The sequence below is a fragment of the Salvelinus alpinus genome, chromosome 32 (genome assembly GCF_045679555.1).
Source record: "Salvelinus alpinus chromosome 32, SLU_Salpinus.1, whole genome shotgun sequence".
In the NCBI taxonomy this organism is placed as follows: Eukaryota; Metazoa; Chordata; class Actinopteri; order Salmoniformes; family Salmonidae; genus Salvelinus; species Salvelinus alpinus.
In genome coordinates this window covers 3,061,210-3,088,048 of record NC_092117.1, presented here as the reverse complement: position 1 = coordinate 3,088,048, position 26,839 = coordinate 3,061,210, and the positions used below count along the sequence as shown (strand labels likewise).

Genomic DNA, 26,839 nt, shown 5'->3' with positions numbered 1-26,839 from the left:
CAAAAAAAATTGCTAAATTAGCTTGTAGCTGGTATTGTAGCCCAAGAATTCGCTGGTAGACCTCTTCAGCTAGCCGGCAGATGGGCCTAGCTCGAGGCTAGCTCAAGGCTAACTGGTGCTTGCTTCGGGACAGAGGTGTTAGCCAGTAGTAGCCACTCGGTTGCAGCTAGCTAGCTGTGATGATACGGTGTAATTGTCCAGAGCTTGCGTCAGGAATCCGGTGATGTGGTAGAGAAAAAGCAGTCCTATATGCTCTGGGTTGATATCGCGCTTGCAGACTGGCAGGTATTGGCCCGGTATTGAAGCTGGCTGTGTCCGAGTTGAGGGTGAAGACCGCAGCAGTGGCTAACTGACTACTAGCTAGTAGCTAGTTATCTGGCTAGCTTCTGATTGGGGTTACGGTTCTAAAGTATAAAAAAATAGCAGGTCCGTACCACATTGGGTGAGGCGGAATGTAGGAATGTATATTCAGTTCCTAGATGGAAAGTGAAATTAAAATATATACGAAATGTATACGAAAAATACGAAGACTATTTACTATTTACTATTTACACGCGACAGGACAATACAGGACAATACAAACACACGTCCGACTGCTACGCCATCTTGGATTCACTTATGTATCTATATGGGGTTCACTATATATCTATGGGGTTTTGGTATTGTCTAGGTAAATGTTGGTCTATGGTGGCCTGAATTGGTTCCCAATCAGAGACAGCTGTTTATCGTTGTCTCTGATTGGGGATCCTATTTAGGTTGCCATTTTTCCATTTTGGTTTTGTGGGTTATTGTCTATGTGCAGTTGCCTGTTTCAGCACTCGTTGTTTATAGCGTCACGTTAGTTTGTTTAGTGTTTCTTCGTTTAATTAAAGAGTATGTATTCATATCACGCTGCTCCTTGGTCTCAATACGACGATCGTGACAATATTGCCTGTGCTTAGCTCCATTCCATAATTTTTTTTTATCCTGAAAGCCTCCCCAGTGCTTAACGATTACAAGCATACCCATAACATGATCCAGCCACCACTATACTTGAAAATATGGAGAGTGGTACTCAGTAATGTGTTGTATTGGATTGTCCCCAATTTACTTATTTTTACCCATCTACCAATAGGTGACCTTCTTTGCGAGGCATTGAAAAACCTCTGTGGTTGAACCTGTGTTTGAAATTTACTGCTCGACTGAGGGACCTTGCAGATCATTGTATTTGTGGAGTACAAAGATGAGGTAGTCATTCAAAAATCATGTTAAACACTATTATTGCACATGGAGTCCATGCACCTTATTATGTGACTTGTTAAGAAAATGTGTGCTCCTGAACTTATTTAGGCTTGCCATAACAAAGGGGTTGAATACTTATTGACTCCAACTTTTCATTTTGTATTTATTTGTACAAATTTAGAAAAACACAATTCCACTTTAACATTATGGGGTATTGTGTGTAGACCAGTGACCAAAAATCTCAGGTCACAACACAACAAAATGTGAATGGTCAAAGGGTGTGAATACTTTCTGAAGTCACTGTATATAGTACATAAACAATAAAACCTTCTTAAAAACACAAGTGGCAATATGTACATTAAATAACATGTTGGTTATTTCCCCCAATTTTGGTGAGTTTTATCTACATAATGACCCTAACATTTCCTTTTTTTCTGTAAAAAAAAAGATCAGAGCTCTCTGGAGCGACTGAAACATGCCTTAGATGACCTTCACTCTGTGTATAGAGGTGAAGAGTGGTGACAGCCCAAGTGAGGGCCCTTCCATCTCCAGCCCTGAGGAGATCCTTCAACCCTCTACCTCCAGCAACGAGGAGATCTTCCAGCCCTCTACCTCCAGCCATGAGCTCCTGACCTCCCAGCCCTCTTCTCCTTACAGCCATGAGCAGGACCCTGTGGAGGGCACCTCCAGGCTTTGGAGGTCATCCCCACCCGTGTGACTCAGGAAACCCTGAAAAGGAAAATCAGGAAGATGCTGACATCATATACGTGGACAAATTCCCAATGGTGTTGTCTGCAGTGCAGTTTGACTGGACAATAAAGGAATTGCACAATTACCCCAAGGTGTTGGTCAGCTGTGTAGAAAGCATGCATCACCACCAGCACTGGGGAGGTTAGCCAGGGAAGCCCAGCCTCAGAGGCCGCCCTGGTGTCTTCAAAACCAAGATCTCAAGAGTCCTGCAACTCCATCAGGAGTTCGGCCAGAGTGCCAGAGTGCACTCGGCCAGAGTGCATAAAAGGATTGGTATTGAGATTTAACATTTGACCAGAAAAGCGTGGAGCGTAGCTACACGTTTGAAATGGTTGGTTGGAACTTTGAACCTCAACACGAGGTGAAGAAAATCAACTCACCTCCCAGACTAGACCAGAACATTGCCAGGCTGCAGCTCTGCATGTAAAGTGGTTCATACTCTGACTATCAACACGAGGTGGAGAGAGGAGAAAACTCCCCTCTTGGACAATCACTGGTACGGCTGATCAGCTGTTCAAATATCTAGAAAAGCGAATCTAAGTGGGGCCATCCTACTATTCCTAAATCATCTTACTGTACTATTCTTCTCAAATCACCATATCCTACTACGCTCATCACCAATGGGAACCGTCGACACGGCTGGCTAGCTATCTTCCAGAGTGAACAAACATAGAAGACGGAAAAGGGGAGACCCCTTTCGGAGTATTAGAGCCATATAAGCTTGCTGCTGTAGGCCAACGACCTTCCTAAGGAGGGCTGGTTCCGACAGAGATAAATGGCGAACAAAGGCATTCACACGTAACGTTAAATACATTGATTTCTTACATCAAATGGGCGGCAGTTCGTGTGCAAAGCTTTTGATTACTGTGAGAATAGTTATGAAATGAAACAACAATAAGTGTCCCCCCCCCTCCAATTCATTTTCTGTGTAACAAGCCGTCATATGTTGTCAGTCAGTTAGGGACCTTTTTCTCATGTATTAAAGTGTGTATGTTTATTCTGTGTTATTATTTAGTTAGCTAGTAATTAAATAATTTAACCAATTCATTTACTACTGAATCATGATTAAGGCTGGGGTTTTTGCAGATCCAAAAGGTTACAACTGCTCAGAATGCTATGATAAGAGGTTATGATTAATATGTTAACTGTTAAATGGATGTGATAGGTAAAGACCTTTAGAATTTAATTTGGGAGATGGTAACTCTTTAAACAACCGCTCTCGTGGTGCCCCAAATTCCTAATGAGTTAATTGTTACATGATTCATTTAATCGGGTAACAATTAAACATATTTGGTTGATTCAATAAATAACAGTCATCAGATTAATGAAAGTAAAGTCACGACACTGGACTCTGCCATCTCCAGATTGTTCTGCTGCAGCTGCTGCAGAATAAAAAGGAAGAGGCGGAGCCAGTGAAAAGCATCAGATCAACCACGGTGGGTAAAAAGTTAGACTTTTACAACTTTTTTAAATGTTATAATATTTTATATTAGCATGAAAGATATTAGGCCTACAATTCATACATATCAGACAACATCATTGTGGGTTAGAGACCAGACCTGAGTCACATATTCATAACAATAGTGTCCCTTCATATACATAGACCCAATCACATAGGTTACCTGAAAACAATTTATGTTAGCGTTTAAACAATTTAAAATTGGTGTTGTAAATAATTATCTCTTAATAACAATACATGAACAAAAACATGTGGACACCTGCTCGAACATCTCATTCCAAACTCATGGGCATTAATATGGAGTTGGTCCTCCCTTTGCTGCTATAACAGCCTCCACTCTTCTGGAAAGGCTTCCACTAGATGTTGGAACATTGCTGCGGGGACTTGCTTCCATTCAGCCAAAAGAGCATTAGTGAGGTCAGGCAGTGATGTTGGGCGATTAGGCCTGGCTTGCAGTCGGCGTTCCAATTCATCCCAAAGGTGTTCGATGGGGTTGAGGTCCGGGCTCTGTGAAGGTCAGTCAAGTTCTTCCACACCGATCTCGACAAGCCATTTCTGTATGGACCTCGCTTTGTGCACGGGGGCTTTGTCATGCTGAAACAGGAAAGCGCCTTCCCCAAACTGTTGCCTCGAAGTTGGAAGCACAGAATCGTCTAGAATGTTATTGTATGCTGTAGATTTCCCTTCACTGGAACTAAGGGGCCTGAACCATGAAAAACAGCCCCAGACCATTAATCCTCCTTCAACAAACTTTACAGTTGGCACTATGCATTAGGGCAGGTGGAGTTCTCCTGGCATCCGCCAAACCCAGATTCATCCGTTGGACTACCAGACGTGATTCATCACTCCAGAGAACGTGTTTCCATTGCTCCAGAGTCCAATGGTGGCGAGCTTTACACCACTCCAACTGATGCTTGGCATTGCGAATGGTGATCTTTGGCTTGTGTGTGGCTGCTCGGCCATGTAAACCCATTTCATGAAGCTTCCGACAAACAGCTATTGTGCTGACGTTGCTTCCAGAGGCAGTTTGGAACTCGGTAGTGAGTGTTGCAACTGAGGACAGCCAATTTTTACACGCTACACACGTTCTGTGAGCTTGTGTGGCCTACCACTTCACAGCTGAGCTGTCGTTGCTCCTAGACGTTTCCACTTCACAATAACAGCACTTACTGTTGACCGGGGCAGCTCTAGCAGGATAGAAGTTTAACGAACTGACTTGTTAGAAAGGTGGCTCCTATGACGGGGCCACGTTGTCACTGCACTCTTCAGTAAGGCCATTCTACTGCCAATGTTTTGGCTATGGAGATTGAATGGCCGTGGGCTCGATTTTATACACCTGTCAGCAATGGGTGTGGTTGAAGTAGAACACAAATATTTCTTATTTTTTTACCATAATTACTTAATTAGGCTAATCAGGGTTGGGCTCAATTTGAATTGAAGGCAGTCCATTCAGGAAGTAAACTAAAATTGCAATCCAATAATTTAAAAAAGAGCATTTATTTTTGATGACTTCTCAATAAACTGAAAAGTAGAAGTTCTTTTTTTCAAAAGACTTTACATTTCAGAATTTTCAATTCAAATCACTTCCTGAATTGACTGAATTGACAAAAAATGGATGAAAGGGAGCAGAAAAAGGAGATGCAGGCTAGTATCGGCCTACAGTACACTTGCGGTTCTATATAGAACCTTTTGGTTCTTTGGTCAGAATAGAATGTAAGAACCCTTGTTAGAAAAAAGTCCCAACCTCTGGAGATAGAACCTTTAGGTTTCTATTACTCAAAAAAATGTCAAACACCAACTGCCATTTATCCAGCACGACGGCTCAAGAAGACCATGGTTGAAAAAAACAATAAAGCAGTTGTTTTAGACAAGCAAAGTTGATTGTTGTGTTCAAATATGTGACCCCTTTCAGGAAACTAGGCGTATGTCGCAAGTCACTATTTCACAGGAGAGCCATTTAAACATTTTTCATATTGTTTAAATCAAAATGCGCTTTTTGGCAGAAATGCCTTCTGGAACATGTGAACTTTCATGTGCCTTAATAACAAACTTGTATGCTATCTGTAAATACGAATACAATTGTTAAATTACAAGCCTTGTTGGAAAAAGTCAGCAACCTTCCCCTAGCCCTGATTGGCTGAGGCAATGAGTGGGCTGGACATGCCGAGAGAGGAGTTCGGATTGGTCTGCCATATTGAAGGCTTCTGTCTATTTGAGTGGGTCAGTCTGTGTTGGTAATCCTGTCGAACGTGGCTTTTAAAAGAAGGTATCATGTAGTGGAGGTGCATAAGTGTTGCTCTCCACTTTTTGGAGGATCAAGTTTTGAAATCAGTGGAATTAGATTATGATAGCTAAAGAGATGGAGAAAACACCTGTCACCGGATTATATATTCAAACATCCGTGACAGGGAGACACATCCACCATGCATGATGATGTATACAGGTAGGCTAGTCCAGTGTTAGCTAGCTACATTTTCAGATATTAAACGTTTATAATTTTGACAGAAAGTGGTTTCATTTCAAGCTAAAGTGTACTGTTACCTAGCTAGCTAATGTTACGTTAAGTGTATCACTTTATTATTTGTTGTTTAACTAGCTAAAGTTAGCTGGCTGGCTTGTTAGCTAACGTTTGGTTGGCTAGTTAGAGCCTAATGTTAGCTAGCTAACATTGAACCTGGTTTGGATAGACCAAAAGTGGGTCGTGATGACGTTGCAGGTGGCAGCGTGGTAGGCACAGCTTGTCCCATAAATGAATCACAAAAATTGAGGATTAGCTGATAACTACGAAACAAACATTCTGGATAATATAGAGAATCTGGAACTAATTTATTGATTGCATTTTGATATGCTCGAAAAAGAAACGGATACATCGAAGCGAACAAGAGCAGACCTTTCCTCGAGTTCTGATGGGGCGAAACTGAAGGGAAGCCGCCGTCTAAAATTCAAAATGTAACATCGGAGGGGGACGTTTTTATAACTCTGTCTCCAGAAGATAGAGCATTGCTTACAAGTATGAGCGAACAGTTAGAAAACTGGTTATATTACCTGGGCTACTGGGGGAGGTTGAGGTCTTAAAAACAGGAATGGATTACAGTAATAAAATTGAAGAAATACGAGCGTAAAATAAGATATTGAAAACTACCGTGGACTCCCTAAAATACACTACAGAGAGGCTACGGTATGATAATAAAACAATGAAAGCCAAATTATGGGCAAAAGTTTGAAAAATAATAGCGTTATAATGGGAATAAAGGAGGATGAAAACGAAACCTATCAGTCAACGGAGGAAGAAGTCATGTGGTTCATGAAACGTAATCTCAAGATGACGGAAGAGAGAATACAATAGACGGTTTGTGTCAAAAAGTGATTGATGACCTATTTTGATGTGTCACGTGGTTACGCCCATTTATGTACACCCGGTCCTGATGTTCTCACTCTATCGAGTGAGTGTTTATGTGACCTGATAGTGCATCTGTTTAGGGTAAAGCATGTGTTTGCAATAAAGCTGTCCTGGTGATTGATGTGTAGTGACCTTGTTGAACTGTGGAATGTGTTTTAACATTTGAAAGAGTAGGGTAATGTTGTAGTGAGCTTATGTCTCTGCTGTTTAGTGATCTTGTATATGAAACAGTAATATCCGGGGGGGTAGGTATTGGTCAGTATAAGTAAAGAGCTGTGAACACTACGAGCGACAAGAAACCTGTAGAGATAAACCACAGACGACTCTAAAGAGGAAATAAACAAAACGTGTCTCCTAGACCAATTATCGTTGTATTGTGTCCTTCGTGTCATGAACACAATGACAAAACCATCGAAGCCATTCTTTGTGAGGCCCCTGATTGTTTTAATGGTGTGGTGGATATCAGTGATGGGTTACATTTTTCAACCGGACGATTCAACAGTTAAGATTTTCACAAACCTCAACACCCTTTTTCAACCAAAAACAGGGAGCTTTTCTCCCCGGCTTTGCAGATGAGAGAATGGCTTAAGATATGACTTGCTCTATGTCAGATCGAACAGGCCCTCAGTGGAACATCCCTGCCTGTGTACGCATTGGAAGAGGATGTCTGTGGGCGAGATGATTTGAAAGCCATAATAATCTCTTCAGTGGGATATAGTCCAGACTCCAAAGTGACAATTTTAGGTTGTGCCGAATTCAATAGTTTAAATGCCACCAAATCAGTTCGTATGTATTTTCAAAAGCCTACACAGAGGTCAACTATTTTGTGCCCGTCTTTAGCTTTAGGTGGGGAGATTACTTTGAAGTCCTTGAAATGATGAAACATGTGGAAACTCTTTTACAACATCGTGAACATTTGCGTCGATGGGCGCTTCTGTCTTCAAGACAGAACATGGGCCTACAGGCAAGAACGTTGATCTATGATGGAAAAGAAAACATACGAAACCTGGAAGGCGCTGGAGATCAAGGGGGGAAGAGACAGTGTCTGAACCGGTCATGTCTTGACGATGGGGATTTAGAGACGGATGGTAGTGTTGGTTTACAATAGATAATTCACAAGCCCTTCTTCTCTAAGAAAGGAATTACTTATAAAACATGTATATGTAGGATTGTTCAAAAATAACATGTAATATGTATGCATTTAGGTACTAAAGATTTTTCTTTAAATCATTGAATGAAATATCAGGCTATCTCGGTCTCTCTCTCCGTGTGTGTCTGTGTGTGTGTGTGTGTATGTTGACAAGGATCTGTAGCATCCGGGGGAGTGAATGACCTCTGTCACCCCCCATGGAATCCTTTATCCCCCCATGGAGATTTTTGACGGTGAGTTGAAAATTACAATATAATGAATGCTTTTTATATCTAAATATGCCTGTTTATAAATATGAATATATTGTATATTAATACGGTATTATATAACCATATATATATATATATATATATTGAATAATACATGTTTTATATTTATTTGTTAAACGAGAATGGACTAGGGTCTACATGGGGGTTTATCCCAAATTGTTTAGGATAAAACTTATTTATCAGGCGGTTAAATAGCCCCCCACTAACTCAGAGGCCGTTGCCAACACTGAGATCCAATCACAGGACACTTTAATAAATGGATCACTAGTCACTTTAAACAATGACACTTTAATAATGTTTACATATCTTACATTACTCACATCTCATGTATATACTGTATTTTATACCATCTATTGCACCATGCCTATGCCGCTCGGCCACCGTTCATATTCTCATTCAGCCTTTTTAGATTTGTGTGTGTGTGTTATGTAGTTTGTGAGGAATTGTTAGATTACTTGTTAGATTGTGTGTGTGTGTATATTAGGTAGTTTTGGGGAATTGGTAGATATTACTTGTTAGATATTATTGCGCTGTTGGAACTATAAGCTATAAAATTAACATCCGCTAACACTGTGTATGTGACCATTAAAACTTTAATTTGCATGTGTTCTATGAACACACTCATAGCTAAGCTAAACTCAAGAGTGGACCAATGGCACCACCTAGTGGATGTTCAGTTACATGACCAAACATTACATAACTTTTTCATTTTAGATGTTGCTTGTTGAATGTAGCTAAAATGTTAGCATAATAATACCATAGGTAAATATATTTGATCATATTTACCACCTGCAAACCCATTCTCTCTCTCTCTCTCGCTCTCTCTCGCTCTCATAAGGTTTCTTCAAATATTTAACAGTTGTTATATATATGGATTTTTCAGATATTTTAAAACTGGAAGACATCCAATTTTCAGGTAATTCATATTGTTACTATATGTTGTTTTTATGTCAATTTAATGTATTTTAAAGTAAAAATGTATGTATTTTGAATAAATATATTTTAATATTATTTGGATCATCAACCATCAGAAGTTACAATTATAGAAGACGATGATTTTGAGGACCATCAGACCGCCGGTGTACCTTTACTCAGTCCTATGCCCTCAAGATATTTTTGACGTAAGACAAAAAATTAAATACGTAATAATCTTTATACATTAAGCATTAAACAAAATGTGTACACTATTTTAAAAACCTAATCTTGTGTTTACAGCTGACAGCCCCCAGACAAGAATACCCGAGGCATTATGGGCTTTACCATTGAATGACTTCGAGGGTAATGAAAACGACAATATTCTACCATTCTGTACGGTCGGCTTTGACAAAACTCAAAACACCCCAAGAATCAAAGATTTGTCATACATATACACACCTCCAAGCAGCCCCAGCCATTCGGTGAATAATCCTGCGCCTACAACATATCCTGCACGGCTCCAATAAACTGTAGTTCAAATACACAGAACTGCATCACCTCTGCCCGAGAAGGCCGACTGGTCTGAAAACGATTGGATTCAAGAGCATGCTCTCTATGGATACGGTGTGACCAGTTTTTATTACAGTTATAATTTTTTGGAAATAATATGTTAAAACAATTTCAAATAATGTTTTTTCTTTTCAGACTCCGATGATACCTATACGAATCATGCAGAGTCTATACATCAAGAGGACATCGGGATAGGAAACATCTAGGATTACTCAGAAAACCAGCCATCAAACAACTAAAAGGTAATTGAACTAAAAACCATGGCTTAACAGTGAGATACAGAAACAAGGACTTAGGTGATGTGTTCTTATATTTTAAATGTACTGTTTAAAAAAAAAGAAGCTTTTTCTCTTTTATTAATATTATTGGTTATTTAATATGTATATATATTTTTTATTTTTAATACAGTATTTTGTATATATTCTTCTTTCAGACTCCTCCCAGGCCTATACACACATAGAAGACCCAATACACCAAGAGGAAGAGGAGGAAGAGGACGCTGATGCCATACAGAGTAAAACATCTAAACCGGTTGATACATTCAATGCTGTTAACGTCAATGATGGTGCTGGTGAAGAGTTGAGCTATGATGAGGATGATGTGTTGATGTATGATGTGGCTCAACAGCTTGATACAATCAATTCTGAGGTAGAGCCAATACTCATTGAAGACAGCATCAATGAGGACACTGATCATGATATAGAACTTCAAGATAGGTTTCTCACAGCCTTTTACAGGGCTCTAAAAGCCAGAGAGGTCCAGCTACACACACGTACGGTTGCTTTACTAAGACATCAGTACAATCAAGATCTATCCTTCTGGTATAAAACCATGCCACCAATCTGATTAAAAAACGCCCAAACAAACGATGAAAGCCGTATGTATCATGGATACTTCTAGAATACTGCCAGAACCGATCTCCTTAATTAACCAAATTAATGAGAGCCCCCCCTCCTTCAACAACACCCCTCACACAACACCCCCCACCTCCTATAACTCATACACATGATCACCCATTATCACAGGGCCCCCCACAACTGATCTCCTTAATTAGTCAAATTAATGAGAGCCCCCCTCCTTCAACACCACCCCCCACACACATCCACATGGCACCTACAACCCCGACAGGCTATGAAGACAATGAACAACCACACAGTGATTTTGATTAATTGGAAAATTGTGTAATAAATCAGATGGGGGACGGTCTTGATAGAAGTGTCCGTGTTTTGTACCGCAATAAATTTAACATACAGAGATTCGTCAGTTTTTTTTATTTCACACGTATGAGTTAGAGCCTTGATTATGCAGTTTTTTATGTGATGATTTTGGATACGCTAGAACTTTTAGAGAGGGCTACCTCGTGATGTCTTACAGCTTGAAATATGTGGGGATAGTATGCAAAACACAGCATCTCTTGTTTTACCTAATGGCGAAGCAGATCTTGAACAATTTATAGCGCTGCTGGAATGTCTAGTTCAATCTAATTTATCCATCATAGCTGATAGGACCTTAGAACTTGTTGTAAATAGTCCGCCAACCCCTAGGCGGAGGTGGCCAAAGAAGGAAACTAGATTGTCTCATGCAAAAATCAGACACTCTTTTTAAAGAGTACATCAAGACCTTCTTGAGATGCAAGCAAATGGCTTCAGGGTATCCTGCATCAGTCACAGATCAAGAGAGTAAAGACAGATACATTCAGGACTATCATGACAAAGAAGGCATACGCCTTGACCCTGACAGAATAGAGGTCAACAAAACCAGAAGAAATGTATCGAAATGATTTCTTATACTTATGTCACAAGCCCTGTGTGTCTTAACCCTTAAGATATAATGGCTGCTGTAGAAGGTTTTGATCCCAGGTGGCAACTACCATTTTTGGCCTTAATTGCAGGCCCATCCAATAGCGGTAAAACTTGTTCAGAATTCTCTAAAATACTTTTTACGAAACATGTATTATCTCAGAAACCTGACAATATTGTGGGGTGTTATTCATGTTATCAACCTTTGTATGATGAGTTGAAGAAAATAAAAATCAAGTTTGTTGAAGGAATACCCGCATCCCTGTCTGATGAACTTTTACCTCGTAAAAACAATCTGCTGGTTTTGGATGATATGGTTTTTGCCGGTAGTGAACATCCTGAAATAGCACGACAATGTACTCATCATCGAAACATGTCCCTGCTTTACTTGGTACAAAATGTGTTTCACCAAGGTGAAAATAGCTGTACCATTAGTTTGAACGCCAATTACTTGGTTTTGTTCAAAAACCCTAGAGACAAACTACAAATAAACATTCTAGCTCGGCAGATGTACTCTGGAAGGAAATCCTACTTCATGGAAAGCTATGAGGACGCTACCAAAGCACCATTTTCTTATTTAATCGTGGATTTAAAATCAAATACTCCAGAACACCTGAGGCTCCAAACAGGATTGTTTCCGTGGGAGTGGCCGACACTTTACATTCCGAAAAAGTACAAATATGTCTCTGCGTTTAAAAAGAAACCTACCGCTCTTGAGATCCCTAGTTGGGGCTACCCCTAAAGAACGTAAGGCCATCTTTGGTCATTGTTCTTCAGATCTCATATTATCACTATGTGAGATTGCTTTGAATCTTCAAAGGCCGCATTCCACTCACGCTGACCCAATTAAAAAAATTAAAGAGACAAAAGACTGTGATCCAACTCTTTTCCAATAAAAGGGCCAGTCTTCAAAAGAAAAGAAAACCCCCAGACTGTTTTGTGGTATTTCTTCTACCTTTACTAAGTATAGCGGTGCCCTTCATCACCAGCCTTATTGCTGCCAGACGTGGTGTTTAAACAGAGTGTGATGGCAAATAAAATGTACTTAGTGCCTCAACAAGAGTTGGATAGACTTAAACAGCAATTACATGGTCCTGAAAATATCAGACAAACAGCGGGAAATGATTTGGATACGGCCATGAAGGATATTTTGAACAGAAAAGGATTGAATCCCTATGATAAGGTCCAAAAATACACAAACCTTTTGCAAGGTATTTGGTCTTGGTAAAACAAGGTGAGAGACAGACCAACCATTTATCGCTTTCCCTGCCGGAACCCTTAAAGGATGAAGAGCATAGAGAGAGCCATGCCCCTGTAATGCCTGGACCGGAGATCTTACCGGTTGAAGATCACATGCATGTTGAAGATAATGTTATGCCTGACATGTTGACACATGTTCCAGCACATAACAGGAAAAATGTTAGATACATTATTAACAAAATAAAAGACTCAAAGGGGGCCGTTACTTGGAATGACAAAGGAGAGTTTATCTTTCAGGGGGATGTTGTCAGGGGTTTTCATATGATGGACTTGATTAAAAGTACGACAGCATCCCACAAGATCGCTGATGACCGAAGACCTCCTGGGTGGCATCAGTTTCTTAAAGCCCTGGCAGTCCTCAACATTCCACTCTCAGGTATACGGGCACAGTTGAACAACCCCTTTCTTCCCCGGCACTCAGTCTGTCTTCTTCAGATAGCTTCACAGTTCAAAGTGCGACGTTCTAATAGGCTTTGATTACATTTCCAATATTCCTGTCCATATGGAAAAGTGGTAAAGGATAATGTCCCAATTTCAATGTCTAAGGAATAATCTGATTTTCCCAGACAGACTAATGTCTCACCTGAGCCCCATCAAAATGCCTATTAGGTCTTGTCCATTTGCCAACCAGTATACCAGCAACATGAGAGAAGTTTTGGAACGGATCTCTCTTCATGCTCACTCCACGTGGACTCCTGTCGCACTCCTAAGAGAAAAAGGCATGAGAGAAAAGGCACTTGATAGCTTCGACTGGATGCTGTGTACAGGTTCCTGGCTCGGACTCAGGTCTCACGATAGAAGTGGTGCAAGACAGGGCCGTATTGAACGCCATTTCTTCAGCCGGTTTTAGGGGGTTTTGAGGTCCACACCGAGGTCCACATGTTATCCCTTCCATGCATCTACGTACTGTATATACCATCTGTAGTCACTTTCACCACAATCTTGAAAGAGGACAGATCAGAACAACAATTTAGTTCAGTTCATTTCTGATTCAGGAAATCCAGACAAGCTTTGACTGCATGACAAATTATTATTTTTACCAATATTTTTGATACCAATTCCTAAGACAAGAATAAAGCATTTTGAAGATGTTTTTTCTCTCCCTTATCACACTGTCAACCTCATCACAGAGTCACAGGATCAGGAAATTAGACCGCAAGTCCTTAGGGAGTAATCTCAATCATCCAGCAGACCCAATCTGGTGAGATTTGTATCGAAACAAAACAAGCAACGCAACAATACACTCCTTCATATATCACTCGATACACTTCTACACATCACTCAAGTTGTGTAAACTTCAATCCAAAAGCCTCAAAGGACTGGTAATTCCCCCATTTTGACATACGACTCACATGAGTAATGTGTAAAAAAAACACAGCAAATCAAAGTAGAATTATTACCCTTAATATCTCCATAAAGAAAAATTGTACCCAAGGAATAGAAAAATAGACTAGAGACAGGTCTATCCTTCACGTGGTGCTATTAATTATAAACTTCTCAGTAATTATCAGTATTACAAATTACCTTCAAATCAGTATCACATATGACCTTTAAATCATCATCCAATGTCTCCAGCTTTCCAGTGAAGGTGATCAAACCACACTAGAAAGTCAGGACAGAGTTCAGAGCTCATTCAAACCCGTCAAATAAGTGTTTCTTTCTCTATTAGACCAATTATATAAAAACAGTGAAACATTTCATTTATTTTGTGTCCTAGGTTCACAGTAAGTTTATTCAGTACATTTATTATCAAAATAATTCACGTGTTTAATAAAAATTCCATGTGTGTGCCCCTTTAAGATACATATTCTCTAACCCGTGAAAACCCTACTAAAACCAAATGAAATAGACGACTTACAATAAATCAGAAATAGCATTAAAAACACTAACAAATATTCATAATTTGGGGTAAAAACAAACTAAATTTGACCGGCCTTATTTAATGTGGGAGCTCCCTCTATGGCCGAATCGGGTACCTTTATACTTGATATAAGTGCAGAATTTCGCTAATTGCTCTTCCAAGACAATAGTCTCGGAAATATCTCACAGAGAGATAAAATGACTACCCCCATTCTCCTGGAAGAGAAAGTGTATTTTTCTTTAGCATTCACGATATTACATCTTAAATCAGCAACCCACACATTTTAATTACAAACAAAACATGAATATAATTCCACTGTACTCCCTCCAATCATTAATCGTTTGTCTCCCCCAGTGGTTCCCAAACTTTTTATAGTCCTGTACCCCTTCAAACATTCAACCTCCAGCTGGGTAACCCCTCTAGCACCAGGGTCAGCGCACTCTCAAATGTCTTTTTGTTGCCATCATTGTAAGCCTGCCACACACACACTATACGATACATTTATTAAACATAAGAATGAGTGTGAGTTGTCACAACCCGGCTCGTGGGAATGAACAAAGAGCTCTTATAGGACCAGGGCAAAAATAATATAATAATCACACATTTTGCTCTTTATTTAGCCATCTTAAATATAAAACCTTATTTGTTCATCAACAATTGTGAATAACTCATGACAGGTTAATGAGAAAGGTGTGCTTGAAAGGATGCACATAACTCTGCAATGATGGGTTGTATTGGAGAGAGTCTCAGTCTTATATAATTTTCTCACACACAGTCAAGAATCAACTCTCACATAGGAGGTACGTGGTTGCAAAGGGCATCAGCGTCTTAACAGCGCAATTTGCCAAGGCAAGAAACTCTGAGCGCAACCCTATTCAGAAATCTGGCAGTGGATTCTGATTAGAATAAATTCTCACAGAACCGCTTGTTGCAATTTCGATGAGGCTCTCTATTTCAGATATCGGTAAGTGGACTGGAGGCAGGTCATGAAAGGGATAACGAATCCAGTTGTTTGTGTCGTCCGTTTCAGGAAAAATACCTGTGTAATTGCACACCCAGCTGTCACGTTCCTGACCTTATTTTCCCTTATTTTGTAGGTATTTAGTATGGTCAGGGCGTGAGTTGGGGTGGGTTGTCTATGTGTGTTTTCTATGTTGGGTTTTTTGTGTTCGGCCTGGTATGATTCTCAATCAGAGGTAGCTGTCAATCGTTGTCCCTGATTGAGAATCATACTTAGGCAGCCGAGGTTTCACGTGTGGTTTGTGGGTTTTTGTTCCTTGTTAGTGTTTCGCCACAGGGGACTGTCACGGTAGTTTCATTTGTTATTTTGTATTCGCATATCGTTTTCGTGTCTATTAAATTTCCATGGAAACTAACCACTCTGCATATTGGTCCGATCCTTCTCGCCTCTCCTCGTCCGATGAGGAAGACGACATAGACTATCGTTACACCAGCTCACTCAGGTGCTTCGCTATATCATATTTGACATTGTCCGTAAGCTTGAGTTAATTTGCACAAAAAAATTATACAATGATGGAAAAACCTGTGTGTTGTCCTTGTTAATGCAGACAGAAAAGAGCTCCAACTTCTTAATCATAGCCTCAATTTTGTCCCGCATATTGAATATAGTTGCGGAGAATTCCTGTAATCCTAGATTCAGATCATTCATGCGAGAAAAAACATCACCCAGATAGGCCAGTCGTGTGATAAATGTCATCATCATACAAGAGGTCAGACAAGTGAACATTTTGGTCAGTAAAGCAAACTTTAAGCTAGTCTCTCAATTTAAAAAAACATGTCAATACTTTGCCCCTTGATAACCAGCGCACTTCTGTATGTTGTAAAAGTGTTACATAGTCGCTGCCTATATCATTGCATAATGCATAAAATACACAAGAGTTCAGGGGCCTTGCTTTAACAAAGTTAACCATTTTCACTGTAGTGTCCAAAATGTACTTCAAGCTGTCAGGCATTCCCTTGGCAGCAAGAGCCTCTCGGTGGATGCTGCAGTGTACCCAAGTGGCGTCGGGACCAACTGCTTACCACTCCACTATGTCTCCCTGTCATGGCTTTTGCACCATCAGTACAGATACCAACACATCTTGACCACGAAAGTCCATTTGATGTCATAAAGCTGTCCAGTACTTTAAAAATATCCTCTCATGTTGTCCTGGTTTCCAGTGGTTTGCAGAAGAGGATGTCTTCCTTTATTGACCCCCCATAAACGTAACAGACATATACCAGGAGCTGTGCCAGGCCCGCCTCGTCTGTTTACTCATCCAGCTGTAACGCATATAATTCACTGGCTTGTATGTGAAGCAGTAATTGTTTCAAAACATCTCCTGCCATGTCACCGATGCGTCGTGAAACAATGTTTGATGAAGACATTGTCTGTATAGTTTTTGGCCTTTCCCCCCAGGATTGTCCCGGTCATATCCGAGGCAGCAGGAAGAATTAAGTCCTCCACAAAAGTATGGGGCTTGCCTCTCCTAGTCACTCGGTAGCTCACCATATAAGACCTTTCTAGCCCCTTCTTATTAATGGTATCTGTTGCTTTTATACAGTTGAAGTCAGAGTTTACATACACCTTAGCCAAATACATTTAAACTCAGTTTCACAATTCCTGACATTTAATCAGAGTAAAAATTCCCTGTCTTAGGTCAGCTAGGATCACCACTTTATTTTAAGAATGTGAAATGTCAGAATAATTGTAACGATCGTTGTTGGAAGGATGGTCGGACCAAGATGCAGCGTGGGGTAGGTTAATAATTTTTATATATATGATAACCGGCACAAAAAACAAGAAAGAGTAACAAACTAAACGTTCAGCTTTGTAGGGCTAAAAAGCAACAATACAAAAACAAGATCCCAGACACAACAGGTGGTAAAAAGGTTGCCTAAATACAGTATGATCCCCAATCAGAGACAACGATAGACAGCTACCTCTGATTGGGAACCATAGCAGGCCAACATAGAAATACATAAACTAGAGTACCCACCCTAGTCAGACCTAACCAAAATAGAGAATAAAAAGGCTCTCTAAGGTCAGGGTGTGACAATAATAGTGTAGAGGTTGATATTTTTCAGCTTTTATTTCTTTCATCACATTGCCAGTGGATCAGAAGTTTACATACACTCAATTAGTATTTGGTAGCATTGCCTTCAAATTGTTTAACTTGAGGCAAACATTTCGGGTAGCCTTCCACAAGCTTCCCACAATAAGATGGGTGAATTTTGGCACATTCCTCCTGACAGAGCTGGTGTAACTGAGTCAGGTTTGTAGGCCTCCTTGCTCGCACATGCTTTTTCAGTTCTGCCCCCAAATTTTCTATAGGATTGAGGTCAGGGCTTTGTGATGGTCACTCCAGTACCTTGACTTTGTTGTCCTTAAGCCATTTTGCCACAACTTTGGAAGTATGCTTTGGGTCATTGTCCATTTGGAAGACTCAATTGCGACCAAGCTTTAACTTCCTGACTGATGTCTTGAGATGTTACTTCAATATATCCACATAGTTTTCCTCCCTCATGATGCCATCTATTTTGTGAAGTGCACCAGTCCCTCCTGCAGCAAAGCACCCCCACAACATGATGCTGCCACAGCCCCGTGCTTCACGGTTTGGATGGTGTTCTTTGGCTTGCAAGCGTCCCCCTTTTTCCTCCAAACATAACGATGGTCATTATGGCCAAACAGTTCTATTTTTGTTTCATCAGACCAGAGGACATTTCTCCAAAAAGTACGATCTTTGTTCCCATGTGCAGTTGCAAACCGTAGTCTGGCTTTTTTATGGCGGTTTTGGAGCAGTGGCTTCTTCCTTGCTGAGCGGCCTTTCAGGTTATGCAAATATAGGACTCGTTTTTACTGTGGATATAGATACTTTTGTACCTGTTTCCACCAGCATCTTCACAAGGTCCTTTGCTGTTATTCTGGGATTGAATTTAGCAAGCTAGAGGGAAAGAAGTGACAGGAAGAGAAATAAAAATCCAGAAATAGAGGTCGTACACCCTAACTTAAGAACAGAACCACATTTAACCTGTTAGTGTGTAGGGGGCGCTATTTTCACATTGGGAAAAAATCGTGCCGAATTTAAACGGCCTCGTACTCTATTCTAGATCGTACAATATTTATATTATTATTACTATTGGATAGAAAACACTCTCAAGTTTCTAAAACCGTTTGAATTATATCTGTGAGTAAAACAGAACTCATTTTGCAGCAAACTCCCTACAGGAAGTGAAAAATCTGAAATCGAGGCTCTGTTCCAGGGCCTTCCTATTCATTTGCTTGAAATCTATGGATATACATGCACTTCATACGCCTTCCACTAGATGTCAACAGGCAGTGGGAGGTGGAATGGGGTGTCTAGCTTGATCTGAGGTCGAACAAGAGCTCTTGGAATGACGTGACCCCAAATTTCCTTTGTCCAGCAAGGCGCGGGAAGGAACCCTGGATTGCCTTCTGAAAAGCTTTCGGTATAGACGGCTAATATCTCCGGCTTTGATTTTATTTGATACATGTGATAATATCATCGTAAAGTATGTTTTTTCAATATAGTTTTCAATAACGTTTATCGGGAGTTTTGGCGTTTTCCGTTCTCTGCATTTGGTGAAGATGGACAACTTCGCGCCACTTGGCTAGCTTTGGTTGCTAATTCGACAGTAGAAGAGGACATTCTAAAACCAAACAACGATTTATTCTTGACAAAGGACTCCTTGTACAAGATTCTGATGGAAGCTCAGCAAAAGTAGGAACCATTTATGATGTTATTTCGTATTTCTGTGGAAAATGTTTAGTACTATTTTCCGCCCTCATTGCAGGCGCTGTCTCGCTATAACGTAAGCTGTATGTCGTACTAAAGTTATTTTTAGAATTCTAACACGGCGATTGCATTAAGAACTACTAGTGTATCTTTCATTTGCTGTACAACATGTCTTTTTTAGTAAAGTTTATGATGAGTTATTTGATTAGATTAGGTGAGTGTCAGAAATATATCCGGATAATTCTGTGCAGTTTGGCTACGTATTCACATTGTAAAACCACGATTTGTACCGCTAAATATGCACATTTTCGAACAAAACATATATGTATTGTGTAACATGATGTTATAGGACTGTCACCTGATGAAGTTTGTCAAGGTTAGTGAATAATTTAATATCTTTTGCTGTTTTTTTGCGATCGCTACCTTTGCGGTGAATGAATGCGGTTGTGTGGTTGGCTATTGTGGTACGCTAATATAATGCTATATTGTGTTTTCGCTGTAAAACACTTAAAAAATCTGAAATATTGGCTGGATTCACAAGATGTTTATCTTTCATTTGCTGTACACCATGTATTTTTCATAAATGTTTTATGATGAGTATTTAGGTATTTCACGTTGCTCTGTAGTTATTCTTGCTGCTTCGGTGCTATTTATGATTGTAGCTGCAATGTAAAACTATGATTTATACCTGAAATATGCACATTTTTCGAACAAAACATAGATTTATTGTATAACATGTTATAAGACTGTCATCTGATGAAGTTGTTTCTTGGTTAGTGACTAATTCTATCTCTATTTGGGGGTTTTGTGCAAGCTACCTGTGCTGTGAAAGAAATGTCTGTGCTTTTTTGTTTTTGGTGGTGAGCTAACATAAATATACGTGGTGTTTTCGCTGTAAAACATTTAAAAAATCGGACATGTTGGCTGGATTCACAAGATGTTTATCTTTCATTTGCTGTATTGGACTTGTTAATGTGTGAAAGTTAAATATTTAAAAAATATATTTTTTGAATTTTGCACGCTGCCTTTTCAGTGGAATGTGGGGGGGGTTCCGCTAGCTAGAAAGGTTAAGGCTAGCATCAGGAAGCCCATTATACAGGTGATAGAAATGGAAGGAACACCAGTAAATATGTTGGGGAAAAGATTCCCGTTATGTATGGAGGAAATTGAAGAAACCTCTGAAAAATGGGAAAGAGAACTAAGATGGTAACAAAATGTTCAAAGGAGGGAACATTTGATGTCTCAGTGTGTGAGGAGATGGATACAGTAATAAAACGTTATAAAATAGAAAATTAGAAAAATAAAGAAAAAAAGAGAGAAAGGGAAGTACTGAGAATGTTTTGGGAAGGAAAGGGCTGGAGAAAAAGCATGGCCAAGGAAGTAATAAAATAGAAAGACAAGGTAGGAAAAAAACACCTGGGTGAGTGCTCCTCCACCCTACAAGGAAGGAGGGCAATATCCCCAAGTAACAGAAATGGTGGAAATAAAAGGGGAAATACAAATGAATGAGAATAGTGGAGTACCCCAGATGTTCACACTAACGGTGGAGAGAGAAAGGGAAAGGCATGGTTTGGAAATGGATTGCTATGGAGGCCTGAGGGAAATAATGTAAAGATTGGAGAATCAGGAAAGGGACTATTATCATCAGGATGAGGAATGGGAGGAGGATAGTGAACAGGAAGAAGAGGAATTGAGGGAATTGAGAAGCTCAATACACGAGGAAGAATATAAAACTCTGGAAAAACGCTGGAAAAACAGGGAGAAAGAACAGAGAAGGGTTCTATGGTGGAGGAATAAAGTGCAGCGCTACAGAACCATCTAGAAAAAACCCAGAACCAAGGCGTGGGACTAGGCAAACACTGAGAAAACCAAACAAATCCAAGGCACAGTGCCCAATCCTGAAAAAGGGAACACAGGGACACTAAGTGCCATAGGGATCCCAGGACCTGGAGGGCCTGGTGTCGACTGCCAAACATGCATGAGGGAGCAGGAAAATGGATCAGAGCATTTGAAGAACAAACCATGGGGAAAATACTGGCAGTACACCTGAAGGCACTGCCTGCTAGAGTGGTGGGGACAGCCTAAATGGAGAGCGTGTTGAGTGTGAGTGGCTTGGGACAGGGTGTAGGAACAGTGACGGGATGGAATGACATTTGACACCTACCGGCCCATGGTATGGAGGACTCTAAGGAGGAATAGCCGGCCAAGATAGACCCGAAAACACTGAAGGGGAGCCACTGGTGGATAAAGAAAACCCAGCGAGCTAATTACATGAACAACTGAAGAGATGGCGACAAGAAACAGAGAGACGCAGAAGGGGATCCACTAATGACTGTGCTGTTTCGAACATCCCTGGTGGATGCAATGTCAATGCCAGTCAAGAGCAGACTAGAGGATGTTGTGGGACTGACATCAAAGTCACACAAGGAATTCTGTGACCACGTCATACATGCAGTACAGAAGTACCGAAAAGATGAACAAGACTGACCGCCCAGGGAAGGGATATACAAAGGAAGCTGTCACAATTACAGCTGGATGAACTGACAAAAAAGGACAAAAAGAGATCTCAAGCCCCACTGACCACACCACCTGCCACTGAAACAGGCACCATGGCACCAGTCGCCCAGGGAGGCATACAACCACCACAACAGCAGCAGAGCCAGGGACCACCTGCCCCACCAGTGGTAAATGTGTACACACAGCACCCCAAAAATGGGAAAAATAAAAATAATAGAAACAGGCCCAAAAAATCAAGGGCAGCAACAGCAATACCCACAAGGCAGAAGTCCAAGAGGACCACCTGGGGTATGCTGGGGATGCAATCAACCAGGACACACAAGGAGAAATTGCTCTGTGAACCCGGGATTGCCTAGGGAGACAGCCCAGGGACATTGGCAAGGAAATAGCCCAAATGAAGGACCATGGCAGCAGTCTCAGGCACAGGTCCCTCAGGGTCCAGTGAACCCCTGAGGAGGACCAAATCAAGGATACTGGGCGTGCCCAGAGAATCTTGAAGGGGAGGGTCAGCTGGTAACAACAACAGTACAGGTTGATAAAGTACCAATGCTGCAGGTTCAGATAAATAACAGAGGCACACCAATGCTGGTAGATACTGGAGCAACTTACTCATGTGTTAAGTCCAAATTTTGCCTCTCACCTCCCCATGTCAGGCAAATATGCCAAAACAGTAGGATTCTCGGGACCAACGCAGCTAATACCTGTGGCAGCTCCAGTAAATCTAGCAGCGGGTTGTGGTTCTACTCACATACCAATATTAGTATCAGAACACACTCCAGTAAATATATTAGGTAGAGGTGCTCTGTGTAAGATGGGTATACAAATTAAATGTACCCCGGACGGGGTACTAATAGAGCAAGTAGGCACATGTACACAAAATGTTGATAAATAGGGAACAAACAGCCAATGTGTACTGGATAGAGAACATAGTAAATCAGTAAAACAGGTGATGGATAAATGGGGGAAGTTAATTAAGGCTCAGGTTCCACAAGCAAGAAAACCAAAGTTAGAATCCCATTGTACGTTACAATATGACCCATATCAGGATCCTATGATAGAACAACTGTGGTTGATGTTGGCGTTTGGTAAACCAGCCCCAATTGAGTCACAGTATCTAATTACAGGAACATAAGGAGGAGCAATGGAAGCACAGGATGCTTTAGGTTCAGATATAAAAATAAAAAAAAATGGTTCCCAATACCAGGTGGTGAACCTCAGAAAATTGGTCATCAATAAACTATGATGCAAAAGATCTGGGACCAATGATGAAAAAAATGAAAATGAAATGAAAAAGATGACATTTCTAACAAGAGAAGTAATGCCAAGATTTGGGATTCCAACAAAAATAAGCTCAGACAATGGTTCAGCGTCTATACAAAAAACGTTAAAACAAGTAATTCAGCAGCTTAGAACTAAGCAAAGGCTGGGGTGTGTGTACCATTGGCAAATTGCAAGGATTGGTGGAAAGGGCGAACGGTACAATAAAAGCAAAAGTTAACAAGATATGTGCAACCACAAGACTGAATTGGGTTGGAGCAACTTACTCATGTGTTAGTAGTATGAGAGATGCACTCTCATTAGCACTAATGCATTATCGCACGGAAACTAACAGAACAATGCATTTAACACTGCATGAAATGCTTACGGGTCGACCCATGCCTGCACCTGTACTAAGGGGACCATATGGTGGACCTCCATTAGAACAGCTAGAAATGGAGTTAAGAGAATACATCATGCAACTAACCACTATACATGAGGTTATTTTTTAACAGGAAAAAAGCAGTGTTCCAGCGCCAGAAGGGAACCAACCGAGGGCTGTGGAACCAGGGACCGAGGCGAAAGATACCCTACAAGGTGGTCTCAGCCACACCAATAGCCGTGCAGGGAGAGGGGAGCACCATGTGGTACCATCTAAACCACTGCACCAGAGTTTCCAAGGGGACCGGTGAGCGACCATCGAGCCATGTGGAAGGAGAGGATACTGATACAATAAGCAGGAGCCCGGAAGGAAAGGGAGGAGAGGATGCTGATACACCAGGCAGGAGCCTGGAGGAAACAGACGGAGAAGAGGACCAAAGCGCAACTCCCAGTAGCCAACAGACACTCTCTCCTGAAGATTCAGGGAGTCAAGAGATGGGGAGGAGTGACATGCCTGTTACTCCTGATGACATACCTACTCTGGCAGACACCTCTGACGGAGGCGCTGTCCAAGGGGACGGAGAAACAATGACAGGAGAAGGGGGAGGAGACTTCCCTACCATCGACTTCTCGGCCCTCACCTGGTCTCCCCAATAGAAAGTGGAAACCAGAACAACTGAAAAGTGGTGGAATGGCCTCGACAGCAACAGTGGCAAACCTAGGAAAAATGGTAACAGATACACCTACAATCATACAGTACGCCAAAAGTAGGATAAGAAAACAAGTTTTTTCTAATTATCCGTTGAAAAAGAATAGGATTAGTGTTTTTTTCCCACAGGCCAAATAATGACAGGAGCAGAAATCCGAAAATCCTTCTCAATCAGGTGAAGTCAAACTTTGCCCGAAATAGCAATCTGTGGATGGACTCATCATCCAACGATGAGAGAAGCCATCTGGGATTCAAAGGGATGTGACCTAAAAGTAAACAAAGGAAACTGATTGGCAAATTACTATGAAAAGATTTGACCAAAAGGTAGGTAAGGAATACATGATAAGAATAATTAACGATAAAAAAGGGCCAAGAAATAGTGTAACGGTTATCCAGATTGACCCCGCCCTAGAGACTTTAACAAGACCAAGAAGAGGTACAACATCAGTAAATTCGACAATGACAACCCAAGCACCTCCCTCTAGCACTACTACACTGACTACGACAACAGTAAAACCACAAGAAAGTGACGTGTTGCAGAAAATCTGGACACTGGGAACCAAATGGGGTAGACATTAAGCAGAAACTACCTCAGAATCTAAACACTGACCAAAAATTGAGGAAAGCAACAGAAAATGGCTGGTATAAGTGGGCTCAATATACGGCCCCAAAACAGAGAATGGATAATTGTATACTGTGTAGTAAATCCACCATGACAGATCTATTAATAGCACCTGAACCTGCAACGTTTGAGGATTGTGTAAAATGGAAAAATTACAGCTGTATTAAGGGTATAACTTCCCTGTGTAATATACAATGCAGGATAGCATTGAGGAAGCACTAAAGGGAGGATTGCACTGAACAAAACCATTTTGGGAGAAAGTGAATGTGCCGGCGTATGACATAAGAACAGAATTAGATGGACCCCAGAATGAAAGACATACTGTGGTGAAAGGAAAATATGAATGCTTCTTTAGTCATGAAGATAGTGGAGTAGATGTAGGGAATACTACGGTAGAATGCAAAACAATTTGGGTACTAGAAACTGCAGGAGTTCGCACATTTTATGAAAAAGGAATGATTTTGCTTTTAAGTGGACGATGCGGAAATACAACTAAAGTAGCACCGTCCCTATCAATGTTGAAAAACCCAAAACAGAGGTATAGCAGACAGTTTCTAGATGTGTGGAAAGAACAAACTCAAAAGTCTTACCAAAGAAATGGGCTGGACTATGTGCTCTGGTTAGAGCAATACAATGGGTGACCATTATAAAACCTCAACAAGAGCAGGCTGTACAACATTGAGTAAAAACAGCCTATGAATCTGATCCAAAAGTATATTTAGATGCAATAGGACAGCCTAGAGGAATTCCTAATGAATACAAAGCAAGAGATGAGGTAAAATTGGGATTTGAATTAATATTCTTTTGGCTATCACCAAAAAAGAACCAAGAATGGATAAATTACATTTACTATAACCAGCAAAAATTCATTAACTATACAGACTCTGCATTCACAGCTTTGGGAGAACAGGTTCAGGCCACTATCAAAATGACATGGCTGAACAGGCAGGTTTGGAATTGGCGCTCAGCTGAGAAAGGTGGAGTTTGCATAATGTTCGGAGAAGAATGTTGCACCTTCGTTCCCAACAACACGGCCCCAGATGGATCATTTACGGACGCTATGACCAAACTGAAAGGATTACGACAAGAAGTAAAGGACAATGCTGGATTTGATACCCACGCTTGGGCTGGACTTAACTTTGAGAAAATGGGGAGCAATGTTTAAAAAAATGATAGGTGTTGCACTGGTGGTCATGGGAATCGTTTTTTTGTTGTGTCTTACCATTCTTAAAATCTCTCCTGATAAAGACCACAGTAAAACAAATGGCTGTGGGAAGGGGGGTTTATGACCCACCTGTGGTGGTAAATCCTGTGCCGGGGGCTCCTGGACAATATACAAATGTATATGGAAAAGCATGCAACCCCCATGGAGGGCCATTAGACTGTCCTTTTGGAAATCCCGAATGTCTATACATCGAAAAACTCAGAAGTGTATGAGTTATTTATTTAACTAGGCAAGTCAGTTAAGAACAAATTCTTATTTACAATGAAGGCCTACCCCGGCCAAACATGGACGGCGCCGGGCCAATTGTGCAACGCCCAAATGAGACTCCCAATCACGGATGTGATAGCCTGAATTCAAACCAGGGACTGTAGTGACGCCTCTTGCACTGAGATGCAGTGCCTTAGAACGCTGCGCCACTCGGGAGCCTAGTAATATGAGTCTATGTAAATCCCATTGTTGTGATACACCACCATATTGTATCTTCTTATAATATGTAACAAGTAATTGTAATATTATAGGAGAATGTGTAAAATGCCATGCCATAAGCCATGCCCCTGAAAATAACCTAAGTATTACCTTTAAAAATACCCAGATGCTAGGTTAACCCAGCATGAGAGTAAAAAAATACTGATGGTTAAATTAAGCTTAAATCGAGTTTCCCCACACAAAGTAATATATTCTACTCAATCCACAGGCTTTTTTAATGTAGTCGCCTGT

The 26,839-nt window shown here is 40.8% G+C and overlaps 1 long non-coding RNA gene across 1 annotated transcript in view; it reads right to left on the bottom strand.

Moving 5' to 3' along the window:
- Positions 1-1,472: 1,472 nt before the first annotated feature.
- The window catches only part of LOC139562340 (uncharacterized), an 86,303-nt gene continuing 60,936 nt past the window's right edge, over positions 1,473-26,839 (bottom strand). The window contains exon 3 of the long non-coding RNA XR_011672343.1: positions 1,473-1,950. This is a non-coding gene — a long non-coding RNA (uncharacterized lncRNA). The remainder of the gene's footprint in view (positions 1,951-26,839) is intronic.